This window comes from Parasteatoda tepidariorum, chromosome 1, assembly GCF_982258835.1.
Source record: "Parasteatoda tepidariorum strain Cologne lab strain chromosome 1, Ptep-v5.0, whole genome shotgun sequence".
In the NCBI taxonomy this organism is placed as follows: Eukaryota; Metazoa; Arthropoda; class Arachnida; order Araneae; family Theridiidae; genus Parasteatoda; species Parasteatoda tepidariorum.
This window is the reverse complement of record NC_141755.1, coordinates 78,417,185-78,436,432: the sequence shown is the minus strand read 5'-3', so window position 1 is coordinate 78,436,432 and position 19,248 is coordinate 78,417,185. Positions and strand designations below refer to the sequence as shown.

The 19,248-nt window shown below is 30.2% G+C and overlaps 1 long non-coding RNA gene across 1 annotated transcript in view; it reads right to left on the bottom strand.

Moving 5' to 3' along the window:
• Positions 1-18,764, bottom strand: part of LOC110282269 (uncharacterized) — a 137,720-nt gene extending 118,956 nt beyond the window's left edge. Inside the window, exon 1 of the long non-coding RNA XR_011636565.2 lies at positions 18,651-18,764. This is a non-coding gene — a long non-coding RNA (uncharacterized LOC110282269). The remainder of the gene's footprint in view (positions 1-18,650) is intronic.
• Between the last annotated feature and the right edge of the window lie 484 nt (positions 18,765-19,248).

The window sequence follows — 19,248 nt, the reverse complement described above, 5'->3', positions numbered from 1 at the left end:
AATCTTCCTTAATTTCTGAATAACTAAAATTTTACGGAAATATTTCAACGCTTATTTAAAATTTTATAAAGCCTGCCCCTTATTTCTTAGAAAACTGCATTTTACAATCTATCTCGAAAGAACAATTTTGCAGTTGCTGAACATGAACAATTTTCATTCTGAATTTGCTTCGAAAATTTCATTAAATGAAAAAAAATTCATTCTTTCAAATGGAATAATCACCTCTTTTGAATAGCGATCCTACCCTATATATCAGAAAACGAAGTTTTTACTTGCATGGTGATATAAATTATTCTTTTCAATCGAATTTTATAACTCAATTTTTGCTGAACAGAGAGCAACAGAAATCGTACAGGATGAGAAAGGAACAAGCAGCTATTAAGCATTAAGGGGCTTAAATCTGAAAATTGAAAAATAAATTATAGTTACCCCGATATTTAAATAAGGGCTGAACATCTTTGGAAAAGAGGATTACCAGATTATTTGAGTCGCATTATTCTCAAGAGTCAATTCAAAATTACTATTCCGAATTGTATTGGCAAGTAGATAATTAGATAATGTAACGCTTTTTATTTTAAATACGCCGATTGATATTCTTCTGCTATTTATTCTTTGCATAGTTAGGTTTTAAGCGAAATTTCAACGAAACTCAATCTAATTCGTACACAGGATGTAAATTTTCAGATTGAATTGCAAGTGGAGTTTTTTTTAAATATCGTTTGCTTCACACTTTCAAATGAATTTTTAACGTTTCTGATGTTTCGAGTTTTAAAGTACTTCTAAATTTTCATGCAGTTTCTAAAATGACTAATCATGTCATTTTTTTAAATAATTTTATTTTAAAAAGTGAAACACGTAAGGTTCGTACGTACTTAGCGTAAGTCTCTGTAACTTTTAATCTAATGATTGAATTTTCTCTTATTAAGGTAATGAGTGTACTTGATTATAGCTCAGGGGTGATAAAGCTCCATGATAGTCGAGAAATTTTTTTAAAATTTCTTGTGAGCCGCAATTAAATGCGTATTTAAAAGGCATGCAAAAAAGTTATTAAATTTTTTTTTTCTGAAATTATATTTATTGAAAACATCTAAATAAAAGTACAAAATGTGTGTATTGAATTTAAATATTAAAAATTAAACACATTTATTTTACTTCTCTTGACAATTCTTTAAAATATGGTGAATAATTGGTGACAGCTCTTTTCAGTAATTCTTTGAGATGTTGGTTAGTTAATACTGATCGGTGTTTGGATTTCCCGAATTTTAAAGTGGAATAAAATGATTCGCGTAAGTACGTTGTTCCGAATATTGAAATAATTCGACAAGTAGCCTTTTTTAATTCAGGATGCTTCGATTTGTTACAACGTTGCACTTAGTCTTTCATATTTGATGCCAGTAATTTAAAAGACATTTTGAAACACATACGGAACGATAATAATTTTTTAAAATACAATAGCTCAAAACTGAAAAGGGAACTCGTGTATTCCTTCAAAGAGCCGCATGTATGCCGCAGGTTGCCCCACCCCCTGTTATAGCTTAATGGTTTGAAAGGCTTAAATGGAAAATTAGTTTATGCAGACGATATTTCAAGTCGTATATCCAGGAACAAAACTACAATCTGTAAATTAATATAAATTTTTTTTCGATGGATGAAGATGATTGATTCTTAAAATAGGATAGTGAAGGGGGGAGGTAGCCCCTGGCGGCACCCTGAGTTACGGCACTTTTTTACTGTAATTTGATACAGAATTTTTTACACTGTACTTATAGCGAAAACATGAAATAATTTTTAAAAAAAGTATGAATAAACATAATTGTCTATATTTAACTTGTTGATATTTCTAAATTAAATAGCAGATTTTATTTTTAAAAAAATGAAAAAATTACCGGCAGCCAAAATCGTGCCCTGTACATCAGACCATCAACTAAGTACGTAAACTCTTCAGCAGCAAAGCCTTTGGTCATGGTGAAGTGTATAAATTTTCAAACTTATTTTCCCTCGGAATTAACTTTTATTTTAAAGTGCGAACACCGTAGAAGTAGACTAAGTCCTAATTCACCAAGGCTCATCTAGAATTGAATTTCTCAAGTCTTTCCTAAATCCTTGTTGCATTGAATATTGCCATTATTGCTGAACATCGAACCAAGTAAGCTTTCACTTTACACACCAAGTTGACTCAGTTTGACAGGTATTTGTTCGTAATTTTATGGGACTGGGATTTGATTTGAATTGCACTTGCGTCAATTAAAGAGATTTAAAGATCAACTAATGGGAAACTATATATCAGTTGCAAGAGTAGGAAACAGTCTTCCAGAATGATTCAAGAGATTATCAGAAATGTCCATAAAAAAGCCATAAAATTAGAGTCGCCAGACTTTATACTATCAAACGTCCTTTTTCATTAAGTTAAAGACTTTGTTTATATGATGTACACTTAATCTCTGAAAAAGAGAGATTAAGTGGATTTTAAGGTACATAAAATCAATTAAGTTATAAATTATTCCGTATTTTTGTTTACTGCGTTAGTTTCCCTTTCGTGGCGATAGAACCTTGAAATAAATTTTTTGAAAATTTTCGACTAACTAGAGGGCTAAAATCTCAACTGGATCTCTGAATAAAATGATATTATGAATTTAAATTGTTTCTAGAGTACAAAAAGTAGATTATTGTCACATGGAATGTTTCGTTAATCAAAACCTCGACCACTTTCCGACTAACTAGAGTAATCAGATCAAATTTTGAGCTTTGTGATTGATGATAATGCACGTTTTTTATTGTTACAAACGCATATATAGGCTAGTGGGCTAAATACAAATACGATTTATAGGTTTATGTCAAGTTGAAGAACAGATATAATTTAGCAAAAGACAACACAAAGATATATTCAGGGTTGGAGTGGCATTCGAGCCCGCTAACTCTTTTCTATAGACTATTTGATGGAAGGGTGAAATCACTTGACCACTTTTAAACGAATGAAAAAAAATATAAACATTAATATTCTTAGTATTAGTTTAAATATTTGTTGTTGTTGTTGTAGTTCATTTACGTCGCACTAGAGCTGCACAATGGGCTATTGGCTACGGTCTGGGAAGCATCCCTGAGGATGATCCGAAGACAAGCCATCACAATTTTGATCCTCTGCGGAGGGGATGGCACCCCCGCTTCGGTAGCCTGACGACCTGCACGCGAAGTCGAGCACTTTACGGTAGAACACACCCTCAGTTCCTACGCAGACTAATCCAAGTGGTCACCCTCCCGCATACTGACGGCAGCCACTGACCACAGCTTGACTTCGGAGATCTGCTGGAAACCGTGTCTTAACGATCAGTCCACTGCGGGACTAGTTTAAATACTTATTGTTACGCGCTTACATATATAGGCTTGTATGCTCATTACATATACGAGTACTATACCCTTTTCATATTGAAGAACATATAACACAAATTAAAAAAGGACGGGATATATCTACGATTATATCGGTTTTCGAACCCACTACCTCCAGGCTGCAGAGCGTTTGGCGGATCAGCAATATTGCTCAGTCAGAGACGCCTCTTACAATATAGGATTTCAATAGTTTTGTGAATGTTGAAAGTAGAGTATATTGCCATCTCATCGGCAAATGTATCGGCAAAAAAAAAACCATAAGCCGCATTCTCTTGCTTTCTGGGAGTCCCGCAGTGGACTGATCGCTAAAACACGGTTCCCAGCAGATCACCGAAGTCAAGCATCACTGGCTGCGGTCAGTGTGAGGGTGGGTGGCCACTTGGATTAGTCTGCGTAGGGAACGATAGTGTGCGGTATTGGTCCTCTATAAACTGTTCGATCGTAAAGTGCTCGACTTCGCGTGCAGGTCGTCGGGCTACAGAAGCGGGGGTATCATCCCCTCTGCAGAGGATCAAAATTGCGATGGCATGTCTTCGGATCATCCTCAGGGATATTTCCCAGACCATCACCAATAGCCAATTGTGCAGCTCTAGTGCGACGTAAATGAACTGCAACTTGTTTTCTGGATTGGGTTAAAAATTTCAAGGATATGGAGATAAGCATTGGTAGCCGTAAACATAAATATGGTTTAGCGATGCAAGGCCGGTTTTAAAATAATATAAAATCAAAACCATTCGATATGCTATAATCATTCGACACTTTACTAATCACCCCAACTACATAATCATTCGACATAATCATTCATAATCTTACATATACTTACATAATCATTCATAATACTTACATAATCATTCATATACTTACATTCATATACTTACATTAAGTGTGTAGGCGTATGCATCGCAAATATATCACAAATATATTGCATCTATCGCAGATGTAAAGAAATTACGAAAAGTGAAAAGGAGGAACTTATAAAATAAAATGAAAATTTTACGCAAAGAAAATATAAATGCGCATAACTTTTATAATAAACTTCCATTACTTTTAAAATCTCCATCTTCTTTGAAAAGTAATGGGGAGTACGTATTTTGTTTCATTTTAATAAAAATTTATTTCCTCCCGTTTAGTTTATCTTATGAAAAACGCAATTTTAAAATTTATTTCAATTTACGTAATTTATCTTGATATAAGTATGTAATTACATTAAGAAGCATAAAATTTCAACAAAATTTTTTTTAATTCACTTTGGAGAGATTTTCGATGCGTAAAGAGCTTACACAAAATATATTATAAATTTCTATTCGGTTTTCATCTTGTGTCTAAGAAAAAATGCTGGTAACGATATTAAATGAATAAGTTAAACTTGATTTTTCAGAATAGCAATCGATTAGTTAAACGAGAAAATATGAAAAGATAGATTTTCTTCTTTCGATATATGCCTCAGGCGTTAACATAGATTTATATTGCTTAAGAAGAAAACAATAAGTTTCTCTCGCAAAATTGATTGTTTTATAATGTTAATACTTTGAAACTTGATACATTAACTAAATAAGTTATCGTTCAAAATTGAGTTTAGGGGTTTTGCTTTCTAAATCTATTTTTTGCAGTCTAGAAAATAAATCGAGAATATTTGCAGAAGTAGGAAAATTAAAAGAAAAAAAAAGGGGGGGGGAAGAAGTTGAATTTTTTTCTAAGATTAACTTAACAATTTTTTAATACTAGCAACAAAAAAAAAGGAAAAAGAAGTAATTTTTAATATATAGGTTTACACTGTATACTCAAGTTAAAATTCTTGAAGGTTCCATCAAATATTTTTGATGGTTTATATTGGCTTCAGTGCGATTCATGATGGTCCAGTATCATTTGATGGCCACCATCATCCGACATTTTACATTATGCGTTCATGAATTTTGATCTGCCAACAAGCTTCCATTATTCCATGACGAAAAATGCTATCTAAATACAATGATGGTTAACCATCAAGAGAAGTTTGATTCTCACGAACCAACAATTCATGATTATCCGTGATGGTTCATAATGGTTAGAACTATGTATTTCCATGATGGTTTAATAGGAATTCTCGTTGGTTCACAGGAATATACCACATCAAAAAAATTTGGTTTTTCTAAGTTAAACTGTCATAAATCAGTCTGAATTCCTACATTGGGGTGATGGTAGTTCAAAATCGTTCCAACATTTGATTTTTAACAAACTATTATGGAAATTTCTGATGGTTCAAGATGAACAAACCATCAGTAATTGTACAAACCATCAGTAACAGAACAAAATTAATTTACTTGGAAACACACCTCATCCAAACTTTAAGCTTTATCTTAAAGAAGTCAGATTTTACAATTCGATTTAGTACTAATTTTGATTTAGCTGTTCTAATTTCAAGCAAGATGCCTGAGTTTTAACCTGGAAATATTCATTGAAGTAAGGTTGCTTCAGTATTGTCCTAGTTTTTTGTTATTTTTTCCCAGTTTGATAAACTGTAACGCAGTTTTATTTGATGAACTTCTTTGAAATTTGATCTGCTCAATCTAATAACGTAAAGCCATCGGAAATAGTGAATAAAAAATTGGAGTTATTTTAGCTTTAATATAATTCAATATATACTAGTACCCATTTGTTAAGCATACTTTTACACATATGCCCAGTGTCAAGCATGCTTAACTTTTGGACAAAAGTATATGTCTTTTAGTTTTGTGAATACTTTATACTGTTGATCGATACTGATTTATTAATATTTTTATTTTTTCATGCGTGCAAAGATCGGGTATTCAATTAGTTGAAAAATAAAATAAAATAAAATTCAAGCTTAATGTCATGACATTTTAAACAAAGAGTAGTTAAAAATGCTGACGAGAGATTTGGTCTTCATTAGAGTTAGAAAAAAATACAAAAATTAGCATCGTTAAAACAAGGTATGCAAGTTTTTTAAAGTAATTTCATAATTGTTTTTGGCATCATCAAGATTATTTTTATTGAACTAAATCTCAAGTATATATTTAGTAAATTTTTTTAACCTATATGATTGCAAATGAATCGATCCAAGACACTTTTCTTGCATACAACTTCTTGAATGGTTCCATAATTATTAACGTGTTTAATTACAAACCCTCCAGCTGAAATTTATCACCACAGTTTCGTGAGAAAATCCGCAAGTACTGTTACAAAATGTCATTTCAAGAAACAGTTTTATGGCAATTCATCACAGGTAATTAACCACGCAGCCCCGAAGTCACAAAAAAATATCACCACGCCAAGAGGAATTCTGGCTGAAAATATTTCATACTTTTTCTCATACTTTCCAAATTCTATGTGAATCATTGCTTACCCTCCTTATCGAAAATCTGAAGGCTAAATTCTCAAGTGACTTAGAGAAATCGCCTTCTAATTACCCAGAAAGCCGACGATGCAGCATTCAGGAATAACAAGGAAAATAAAATAATAAATGAAGCCTGATGAAGAATCCACGCGAGAAATTAGTTTCATCGCCCAAAGGCCAAAACAGATCTCTTATCACCTCCAATCCTTGCTTGATGAGCCATCCTCTCTCTAAGCGTTGACATCCCACTTTGAAGAACTGGCCGTAGCCGCTAAAAATCTACGAAGGAACCACGCCTCATCGTTTAAGGCCAACTTAATGATTGTTATTATCAGTCTGGTTTAGTGTTTTTAGTTGTAATCCTAGCAGCACCTTAGGAAATGTCGGAATTAACTGCAAAATGTCACATGTCGCCTATGTACCGGCTACTGGAACAATTTTTTATTCTTTACAACTCATAAGTTGGCGTAAAGCCGGATAATAAATCACGATATTACTATGCTATGAGTTAATTCCCGTCCAAATATCATTACTTTTATGAATAATGGAGTGTATACATGTACCCTTAGAGTAATGCATATTAAATGCTATGAATTAGGATCAACATGACAAGAAATTGAAGGTCTGAAGTTGAATTGAAGTTAAGCTAAGCATTCAGGATTAAAAGAAAATTATTCGTTTAATTATACCGGTGAAAATTTTTACAATAAAGGTTATAGAATATAGCTCAATTTTGCTATTAATATGTCTCTAAATTTAACCATATTATATTACTCTTTAAACTTGATTACACGATATTATGGTTCACTTTTAATCATGTCCCCATGGTTTAAATATCACGTTTTTCATGAATAATGAAGTGTATACATATGCCCTAAGAATAAAGCATATTTAATTCAGTAAATAAGGATTGGCATGGCATGTGAAATAGAAATTGAAAGTCTGAAGTTGAATTGAAACTAAAGTTATGTATTCAGGATTAAAAGGAAATGATTCGAATTAAACTGTGCATGTTAAACCATAATATTTTTCAAATTTGTAGCAAATTTTTATATGGTTCAAACTTTAACTGGGACATCATAGTTTGAATATCACAAGTGTCATAAATAGTGGGATTGAGGTATATTCATGCGCCCTAAAGAGGAAGATTAAGCAATGAAGTAAGATTAATCATATTAAATGCATTGAAGTAAGATTAAGACAACAAGAAATAGAAATAGAAGATTTGCAATCAAAATGAAATTGTTATACATTGAGAATGAAAAGATACATGTTCGTTAAACTGCACTTTCAAAACTTATGGTGCTTGTTGAACTAATATCGTTCAAAGTTGTTAAACCTCTCAATGGTTCTAAAGCTTAATTATTATCTATGTCTGAAACTGAATCAGATTATTGTACTTTTTAAACCGATATACGCGATTTCAACTTGGATAGAAACACAAATCAATTAAATACCTCAATAAAGTTTCAGAAAATTCGCATCTTATTAGAGTTCAAAGTTGACCCGATATTTTGTTTTGAGTGTCGAATGAAAAAAATAATAATTACTATAATTGAAAATTTATAAATTTTCAAAGTGTTTATGGTATAACGCACCGATTTCCATGTAGGCTGTAATTGTCTCTGTGTTTTCGATTGTTATGCAGTTGAAATACTGAAAAAAAGTTCTTAAGTACCCACCTAAAGACAAAATGGGCTCGGGGTCCAAACTTCACAGCCGAAACCTTTACGATCCATAAATTAGCGAGTATAAAACTTCGCTGATCTAAAACTTCACGAATTTTAAACTTAGCAAGCGAAGCTGTCGCCAAAAAGTTTCCTTCGCGGAATCCTTCCAACGATTTCCAGGAACGAAAAATAAAAAAGAATTAAATAATTATGGAAACGGAATCAACCTAAAAACAAAAAAATTCCTCACAATGTAAATTTTAAATGAGTATAAAATATATTACTCAAACTTCTATTGCTAGTTAAAATCAAATTCAAAATCCATGTTTTATTATTGGAACACAAGTTGGTAAATGGTTAAATTAAAAAAGTGAAGCATTAAATTTTTTTTATTTTATTAAAATTAAACTAGTTATGAATTTTAAGCTTTAAAACATTAAATTTTCCAAATTTACATTAATCACTTTTTATTCTAGTTTTTAAATTAAAATAAAAAACTGCAAGAAATAATTAAGAAATTAATATTTCTACTTTTATGAAAATTAAACTATGAGTTAAAAGCTTTGAAACATTGACCTCCATTCTAAATCGACATTAAGCGATTTTATTCTATCTTTCAAATTAAAATAATAAAATATTAAGAAAAAATTTAATTTAATATTTTTACTTTCATCAGAATTAAGTTAATAAAGAATTTGAATTTATTTAAATTATAATTCATATATAATATTTTTTATAATAATTAATTTTTCATAACAAAATTTTTCATAACTAATTTTTTTATAAAATTAATTATAACTCAATGTTAATTATGAATTTTAGAATTTGTACGCACGAAGTTTAGTCCGCGGGAAGTTATGTATACGCGAGGTTTCGGCAGCAAAGATTTGGCCACTTATGAAACAGTTAAAAGTAAAAATGTCATCTTTGGTAAAAGCGTCTTTCAGGACTATATTGCTTCAAACCATTCAAGTGTAAAAGGATAGTCTTGCCATCACAATGCTCTGAGTTTTTTTTTAAATATATTCGGTTTAATTTAGATTTTCCATTACAAATAATTTTTTATAACTAAATTTCTGACAAAATTAATTATAACTTAGTGTTAATTATTAATTTTAGAATTTGTACTAGCAGAGTTTAATCCACGCAATGTTACGTCTACGAAATTTTGGGCAGCAAAGATTTGATCAATAAGGGGACAGTTGGATGTAAAAATTTCATCTTTGGTAAAAGAGTGGTTCAGGACTATATTGTTTCAAAGCGTAAATGGAAAGCCTTGCAATCAATAAACATTACAATGTTTTGAGTTTTATTTAATATGTTCGGTATAGTTTAAATATATTTTTTAAAAATATACACCTTGCCAAACAGAACTTAAAAATATGTGAATGATAATTCCTCTAGTAAATTTAAATTAATTTACCCTATTTAATTTAATTACAATAATTTATTTTTTCGTTCTAAAACAATGATTAGATAATTTTAGATTTCCTTATACAACTGTTTGAAGAGACACGTTAGCAGATATTTAGAGGTTCATGTGTTTTATATTAAACATGATATATTTTTTATATTTATTTAGTACTGATTATATTGTGATACATTTTCATAAACAAATGAGCTAAAATTGTTTGTCTAAAAATTTAAATAAGTTCTCGAAAAAAGTAAGCGTTGTTTTATTTAAAAATTTATTCCGTTATTTCATATATCACTAATAATTACACAATGATTTTGAAATGTTTCGCTTCAAATCATTATTTTTAACAAAACGAAAGGGAAAGAAACACTGAGTTAAAACAAAAGGTAAATACATTATAAATAAGATGAAATTCGATATATTTGTGCTTTATGATTTCAATGAAACTTTGTTCTAACGGACGGATAATTTTAAATTATTTTCGCAGAAGTGAATCTAGGAAAAAATAAAATTTTTGATAAAATTGTACTAAGCATATCTATATAGTTTTAAAAACAAGACTTCAGGGACATTTTATTCTCAGTGAAAAATTTATTCAGTTGAAAAGAAGAAAATATTAGTAAAATTGATTTTGAAAGTATTTTAAGAGAAGAAATGTTTTGAATCTAAGGATTTAACTGCACTTAAATTTTCTAAAATATAATCTGTTTTATATATTTTAATCTCTATCTAAACTTTAGGTTAGTTTTTCGATTTAATTTAAATGAGTGGATGAACTGCGTCAAAATAGGAATGGTTAGGGCGTAGTTTATATAATTCTTTAAACAATTTTTAAGTAAATATCGATATGTAAAAAAATTAGTTGTTTAACTTGTATGTTTGAAATACTACTATTCGTCTTATTTTGATTCCGCTAAAAACATGAAGTTATAAACGAATTAAGTTACGAAAAAACTGTTAAAAATGTAAAAAAAATAAACCGTGTTAAAAGCGAAACATTAAGGCTACATTCTTCTCTTAATTTTCTTGAAGTCTTAAGAAAACGAGTTAAAAGCTTGTATGTTTAAATTATTAAATTCGCCTGAATTTCTATGCATATTTCATATGAGCTTGCATATTTGAGATACTAATATTCGTTTCACTTAGATTTCTTTTAAAATAGAAATTATAAATTATTCATGAAAAAATGCTAAAGGTGTGAAAAATATTAACCGTGTTAAAAAGCGACATTTTACTCTTTAAAGCTCTTAGGAAATTCAGTTAAAATATAAAATTCTATTAAATTTCATTGAATATTTAATATGAGTAATTCTTATGCTTTATTATTTAGATTTTATTTCATAAAATAGAGCTAATAGATAATACATATTAAAGCAATAACATTTTATTAATAGTCACAATTAAAAATAAAGTTTCTAGAAAAAAGGTACTCATTTATTAATCCTTTGAGATAAGAGAATTTTACAGCGGCCTAGGCCTATAGGCCCATTCACCGAATACAATGGAACAACAATTTTTAATTTGACGGCAAATATATAGAAATAAAATGTTAAAAATTTTACAGTAACAACGATGGCAACAAGCCTCGAAAACATTGAAATGCATCAGAAAGAAGGTCAACGGACCCTTATAATTTAACATATCGTTCGAAAATTTAACATAAAAATAAACTAAAACAATATTGGTCGTGTTTGGTGTTGTTGCTTTCAGGCCAACAGATCCTTATAGTAACGTTATATATCTAACATCACGAACACATTTTTACTTACTAGATACTACACTTGAATAAAGGTATCAATAGGATCGAATTGAGAGCTAGAGCTTTAATCCTTTGAGATATCATTTCAAAACTCTAAACCATGCGGAATTATTAATTTCTTGATTTAGAAATGATCTTTAAACAACGCTATGAACAACAACTCGCAACGAAATGTTGACAGAGATGCCAACTGCTTCCGACAAGCCAAAATAATTTTTAAAAAAACGGTAAATAACTACACACTAAACTTTGCATATATTTGACTATTTTTGCTTGCTTTTTTAAAAGGTAAAGCATGACATAACTACTATAAAGTGGTGAATTATATAAGCCTACGAATTATTTAGAAATAGTGGTGGATAAAAATCTACTAAATTGAATTTATTAAACCAAGAATCACAATTGATAAACTACCACTTCGATGTCCGGAGCAAGTTAGCAACTCTGCGCTGAAGACGTCTGAGACACGTCAATTATTGTTTTGACATAAGAAACAAATGACGTCTCCCAGACATCTTCGTATGGCAAGGGGTTAACTTATAAATTTTTGAGTGAAATTTCATATGTATTCAATTGGAAAGATTCTTTTTCAAAAAATAAATAGTTGCATGCAAAGTAACTTCAATAGACGCCAGCTTTCATAATTTTTCATCAATAGCGTGCAAAATAAACTACTTCAGTACAATATTCACGTAATTGCTGCTCGTAAAATTGATTTTATTCATTTTTGTATCGAACATTGTTCATGAAAATAGATAAAAATGTATTCTTATCTCTTCGGACAAAGATGAAAATGTTAGAGAAAATTGTTGATTACCCTTTAAGTTTCTGAAGTGGACGATAGGGGAATCATTTGGACAAATGCATCATATTTTAAATTATTACGAGTCACAATCAGATGTGAGTGGAGATTCAATGCAATTTACATGACATTGTATCCAAAACCTTAAACAAACTGATCAATAAAAACTAATTAACCGTCCGACAATTTGTGGGACGTTGGTAAGAGTTAATCATAACAACTGGAGTATATTGTACAGTTGATTTTTTTTCAAAACCAAGTTATCATTCATTTTGTTATGATTAATATATTCATAAAATTTTCTTACATAAAATTATAATAATTATATATTATGTAAAAAGAGTTTTTTTTTTAAGAAATTGACTTTTAAGAAGAAAAAAAATAAAGAGGAATGAGAGACAACCACTGGGATTGAAAAGCGAAACTTCATAGCATTCATAAAAATTTAAATTAAAATAGTTAGTTTAAAATTCAATTATGTTCTCGGAAAAGCAAAAGTTGTTTTTTTTTTAAATTTATTCCGTTGTTTGATATATCAATATGATAATTAAGCATTGTTTGTGAAACGTTTCACTTCAAATGATGTTTTTTTCTAAGCGAATAGAGAAAAGTTGAGTTTAGAAAAAAATTTAAGTTTATTTCAAAGAGGATGAAAATAAATATTTTTGCGCCTTATGGTTTCAAAAAATGTCATGACTGAACAAAGAATTTAAATTATGTTATCAGGTAATAATCTATAAAAAATACTGAATTACTGATAAATTTTCCAAAAACATATTTATATAGTCTTAAAAACAAGGTTCAGGTATTTAATTTGCAATGAAAAATTCTTTCAATACAATAGAAGAAAGTATTTTTAATAGGCATGGTTTTGAAAATATTTTAAAGGAAAAAACATTTTGAATCTTCCTATTCAATTTAACGTCACACAAATTTTTTTAAAATGAAATGATAAAATTTTTATGTATTTTTTGAATTTCTTTAAATTGTGATTTTAAATCAGGCTTGATAAAAATAAGAAATATGAACGATTAAGGTGAGGTTAAAATTTAAAAATTTCGCACTATTTTTAAGTAAATATTTAAGAAAATGAAATGTTAAACTTATGTATGTGGTATGCAAAAGATTTTGGTAAGACTAATAATCGGTTTAGTTCGTTTTTAGTTCTAGTATTATGTTTAGTTCCTAATAAATAATACAGTATTGTTAAATTTAGTGCAAAAATGCAGCAACAGAGCAGCCATTAATAAAAAGGGAAAACATTCCTTCTCCTCAACTCTAGCACTGATTGAGGAAGAAAAGGGTGTAAACCCGTTTAAAGAAGAGCTTCTGTTGCTGTGCTCCTGAATGCTGCTTTTTTTCTTTATACTTAAGTGACCATAACAAATCATGGGGGATCGGTTCCCATTACGTCTATGGAAGCAAGCCTTCTTCCCCTATGTATATCCTTTGACAGATCCCAGTTCTTCACTATGGCAGCTCAGAACCTGAATTATTGTGCATTCAAGAATCAATCTTCAATTATATACCATCGAGCCACATGGAATCAAGGGATAGAGCTCTCACTTCCCAATGATATGACCCACGTTCGAGTTCGATCGATGATTAATCGATTTAAATTTTACTTTCTTATTGCTCCTAGTCACAGTGTTTATGCAAAATATGATCCAGGTTCGAGTTCGATCGATGATTAATCGATTCAAATTTTGCTTTCCTCTTGCCCCCTGTCACAGTGCTGATGCAAAATATGACCCAGGTTCGAGTTCAATGGATGATTAATCGATTTAAATTTTACTTTCTTATTGCTCCTAGTCGCAGTGTTTATGCAAAATATGATCCAGGTTCGAGTTCGATCGATGATTAATCGATTCAAATTTTGCTTTCCTCTTGCCCCCAGTCGCAGTGCTGTTGCAAAATATGACCCAGGTTCGAGTTCAATGGATGATTAATCGATTTAAATTTTAATTTCTTATTGCCCCTAGTCACAGTGTTTATGCAAAATATGACCCAGGTTCGAGTTCGATCGATGATTAATCGATTCAAAATTTGCTTTCCTCTTGCCCCCAGTCGCAGTGCTGATGCAAAATATGACCCAGGCTCGAGTTCAATGGATGATTAATCGATTTAAATTTTACTTTCTTATTGCCCCTAGTCGCAGTGTTTATGCAAAATATGACCCAGGTTCGAGTTCGATCGATGATTAATCGATTCAAAATTTGCTTTCCTCTTGCCCCCAGTCGCATTGCTGATGCAAAATATGACCCAGGTTCGAGTTCAATGGATGATTAATCGATTCAAATTTTGCTTTCTTCTTGCCCCCAGTCGCAGTGCTGATGCAAAATATGACCCAGGTTCGTGTTCGATCGATGATTAATCGATTCAAATTTTGCTTTCCTCTTGCCCCCAGTCGCAGTGCTGATGCAAAATATGACCCAGGTTCAAGTTCAATCGATGATTAATCGATTCAAATTTTGCTTTCCTCTTGCCCCCCAGTCGCAGTGCTGATGCAAAATATGACCCAGGTTCGAGTTCAATCGATGATTAATCGATTTAAATTTTAATTTCTTATTGCCCCTAGTCACAGTGTTTATGCAAAATATGACCCAGGTTCGAGTTCGATCGATGATTAATCGATTCAAAATTTGCTTTCCTCTTGCCCCCAGTCGCAGTGCTGATGCAAAATATGACCCAGGCTCGAGTTCAATGGATGATTAATCGATTTAAATTTTACTTTCTTATTGCCCCTAGTCGCAGTGTTTATGCAAAATATGACCCAGGTTCGAGTTCGATCGATGATTAATCGATTCAAAATTTGCTTTCCTCTTGCCCCCAGTCGCATTGCTGATGCAAAATATGACCCAGGTTCGAGTTCAATGGATGATTAATCGATTTAAATTTTTCTTTCTTATTGCCCCCAGTCGCAGTGCTGATGCAAAATATGACCCAGGTTCGAGTTCGATCGATGATTAATCGATTCAAAATTTGCTTTCCTCTTGCCCCCAGTCGCAGTGCTGATGCAAAATATGACCCAGGTTCAAGTTCAATCGATGATTAATCGATTCAAATTTTGCTTTCTTCTTGCCCCCAGTCGCAGTGCTGATGCAAAATATGATCCAGGTTCGTGTTCGATCGATGATTAATCGATTCAAATTTTGCTTTCTTCTTGTTCCCAGTCGCAGTGCTGATGTAAAATATCCAAATATCCTCGGTGGGGTACTGATAATGGGTTAGACTCCCCTTATGGTCGGGTTTATCATGGGAGATTTTCGAGGTTTTCCTCACCATGCAACACAAAAGTGAATTAGCTCCACGAAAAAGTTCTTTTCGAAAGAAAGTTTATCTCAATTCTTGATCCATAAGCTCTCTTGTTTTTTGGGTTTGGTTCCTAATTACAAGTTTAGGCAGTTGAATATTGAAAATGAGAGCCGGATATAAAAATTTATAAATGCATGAACAATTCATTTATAAAACACTTATAAATACGGGGCTGTAAAAGAAGCATAATATTAAAATTTAAAATATTCTAAATACGAAGATTACAACATCCACTATAAATATAAAATATTAAAAAAGTTCAATATTTTTCCCTCATTGTGTTCTTGAAAATAAAATTATTATTGACAAAATGCTACGGCGATAAACGCCTGAGCCACAATTTATATTTTGAAAAGCGATAATGTGTATTAGAAAAAATCTTATTTGAGTACAACTTTTGAAGGAACTATTGAGCGAGTTTTATTATATCAATCTCTAGAATCTATTCTTATTACATTTCGAAATGGATATTTTATACGAAATCCTTTTATATTCCATTGAATAACTTGAGGGCTGAAGGAGAATTTGACTTAGCAATCGAAATCGATTACATTTACCCAAAAGAGAGATTTCGGTCAGATCTAGATCTCACATTCAATGTTTAAAATGTTTTAAGAATTTGATACAAAAGTGATTTAAAACATATTTTAGCATGAAATTCATTCCAAGTTTTGATTGATGGCAAGCATTTATTTGATGTCGAAAAGAATAAACGTTTTAGGTATGGATTTTGTATATTGAATTTTATTTTGCAGAGCAACATTTTGAGAATGATTTTTAAATCTATAACTATTGAATTAAGACAAAAGAATTCCTTAAGTTTTATCCGTTTCAATTTTATAGGGTACTTGTCAAATATAAAAAAAAGGAATGATTTCAAAAAAGAAAAGAAAAAAAAAACTGAAAGAAAGGAACGATTCTAAAAATCTGTTCATCCAGTTTTAATTCATTTTTAACTATATTCATCCTGTGTATTTCAATAAATTAAGATTTATAAATTTTTTTGATATTTTAAACAAAAAAAGTTTATTTAAAATAAGTTTAATTAAAAAAATACTGCTTTACATTTCTCAGTCTTTTTTTCAAAACTAAATGCGCATTACTATTACTTCGTAACAACAAATTAGAAAGCCAAAGGGTAAGAAATATTTATTTTTCATGTTCTTAGAGTCAATCTTATTGGTTGGATTATCATTGATTTTAAAAACATAAATTTTTAGTAACACGTTTTAAGAGAAATGTTATAAATTAAAAAAAGTGCATGGAACTTTAAAAATATAGAATTGTCAACTTTAAAAATATAAATGTGGTGACGTAGATCACACGCGCTATCACGTAATGTTCTTCATTGAATTTTCTGCCAGAGTGAATACAAAATAATTAAACATTTAAATGCGTTCAATATACTATTTTGCGATCAAACAGAGCTATAAGCTAAAAATTATCACTGATGTTATCTTTAAAATATGTGATAACTAAATCGTCCATAGTTAAATTTAAAACAAGGGCTAACGTTTCACCAACCAGAAAATTCTATTTCGATTTTCACTCATTATGCTCGGCTGGTTCGTCGTAGAATGTTTTAATGTCGACAGTGACCTCGTGCATCAAACTATCTGTATGCCAATCCAATCTAAGTATGAAATTGATTTAAGCAAATTGTAAGATAAAAATTTTAGGATAAATCTTAAAAATAATAAGTCAAAATAGAAAAGTGCTAAAAGAGCTGAAACGAAATTTGTATTATGTAGACAATTTGAATAAAAAGTCAGAAACCAAAAATAAGCAAAACGGAATTTTAAAGAAATATGTATGTTAGCAAAAACAGCACTTCATAAGGGGACACACTGCCTGCTAGTCAGTGTGTTAGCAGACTGTATGATCCCTGATAAAGTACTGTTTTTACTAACATATACCCTTAAAATTTCGTTTAAATTATTTTTGGTTTCTAATTTTTCAATTAAATCTGTATGCCAAGTTTTATTCATTTCGGTTCGATGGTTTAGGAGTCTAGAAAAGACATACACAACCACCACACACAGACACACAGACACACACACACACATATATATATATATATATATATATATATATATATATATATATATATATATATATATATATATATATATATATATATATATATATATATATATATATATATATATATATATATATATATATATATATATATATATATATATATATATATATATATATATATATATATATATATATATATATATATATATATATATATATATATGTTACCGTTAAAGTATGAAATCCGTTATTTTATAGAATACCTAGTTATTTCATAGAATAACGATCTGCAACCCGTTAAAGTGTAAAATAATCTATATCATAATCATATATCTCGCACGACAAATACATTTTTTACGTTCAACCCCTACTGCATTTATGAACTATTCGTCAAAAAATGTTTTTGTTTTAGAAATAATGTTCTTTGCAATTCCAAGTGTCGTTTTAGTAATCCTTGTTGTAACAAATGATTTTCTGGTACGTTTCCATAAATACCATTTATACGCTGCATAAATTAGATAAATTGCTTTATTTTCATTTTAATTGTCTATCATTAGTTTATTTATAGAATATCTAGTTATTTCATTTTAGATCAATTGTTTATTTTACATTTTAACTGTCTCTCATTAGTTAATTTATAGAATACCTAGTTATTTCATGGAATAACTAGGTATTCTATGAAATAACTGCATTATATACTTTAACGGTAACATATATATATATATATATATATATATATATATATATATATATATATATATATATATATATATATAATATTCAAAAATATTTTTATGAAAAAAATGTGTGGAAAATTTTATTTTTGTACAATCCCTCTTTTCGACTGCCTTCCCAAAGATTGAGAAAAAGTCATAAGGAAAGAAAGGCACTTAATTGAGTTCGACAGTTCTGTGATATGTCCTTACCTCTAACTGCAGGTGACAATTGGGCGCCTGCACAGGTATCAGTTGTCGTGAGTCTTTCTCGTCATTTGAATGGACCTCCCTGCTTTTACGATCCACTTCCAGTGCTTATTCTATCTTTTATCGGCACTTTAAATGCGGGCAGGCTTTTTATTTGATATCGAAACACCCATAATCTTGACATCTGTTATCTTTAGAGGAAAAGTTTCGTCATAACATACGACAGAAATTTAAATAATTATTGATGAAGTTTATACAATGTATCGTGACACATTTAATTATAATTGTTAACGAAGATAAAATAACTCATTAAAATATGTCAGAATATTCTGCGTATGCCAATCTAATCTGAAGATTAATTTTCGTACAGGTTTTTAATGCAGTATGTGAAATGATATATGTACTAATTAGAAGAATATTCATCAAATCTTATGTAAAAGTGAAGAGAAATAAAACGTAACAATGGTTATAGGGCAAAACTACGAAATTTTGTTTGCTGGCCAGTGGCCAGTTGAAGCATTTTAACAGTGGTCTCTTATTAAAACATGTGGTTTTTTTCTCAAAAATTGAAAATTTTAAGCGGTTAAAAAAAAGTTGATAT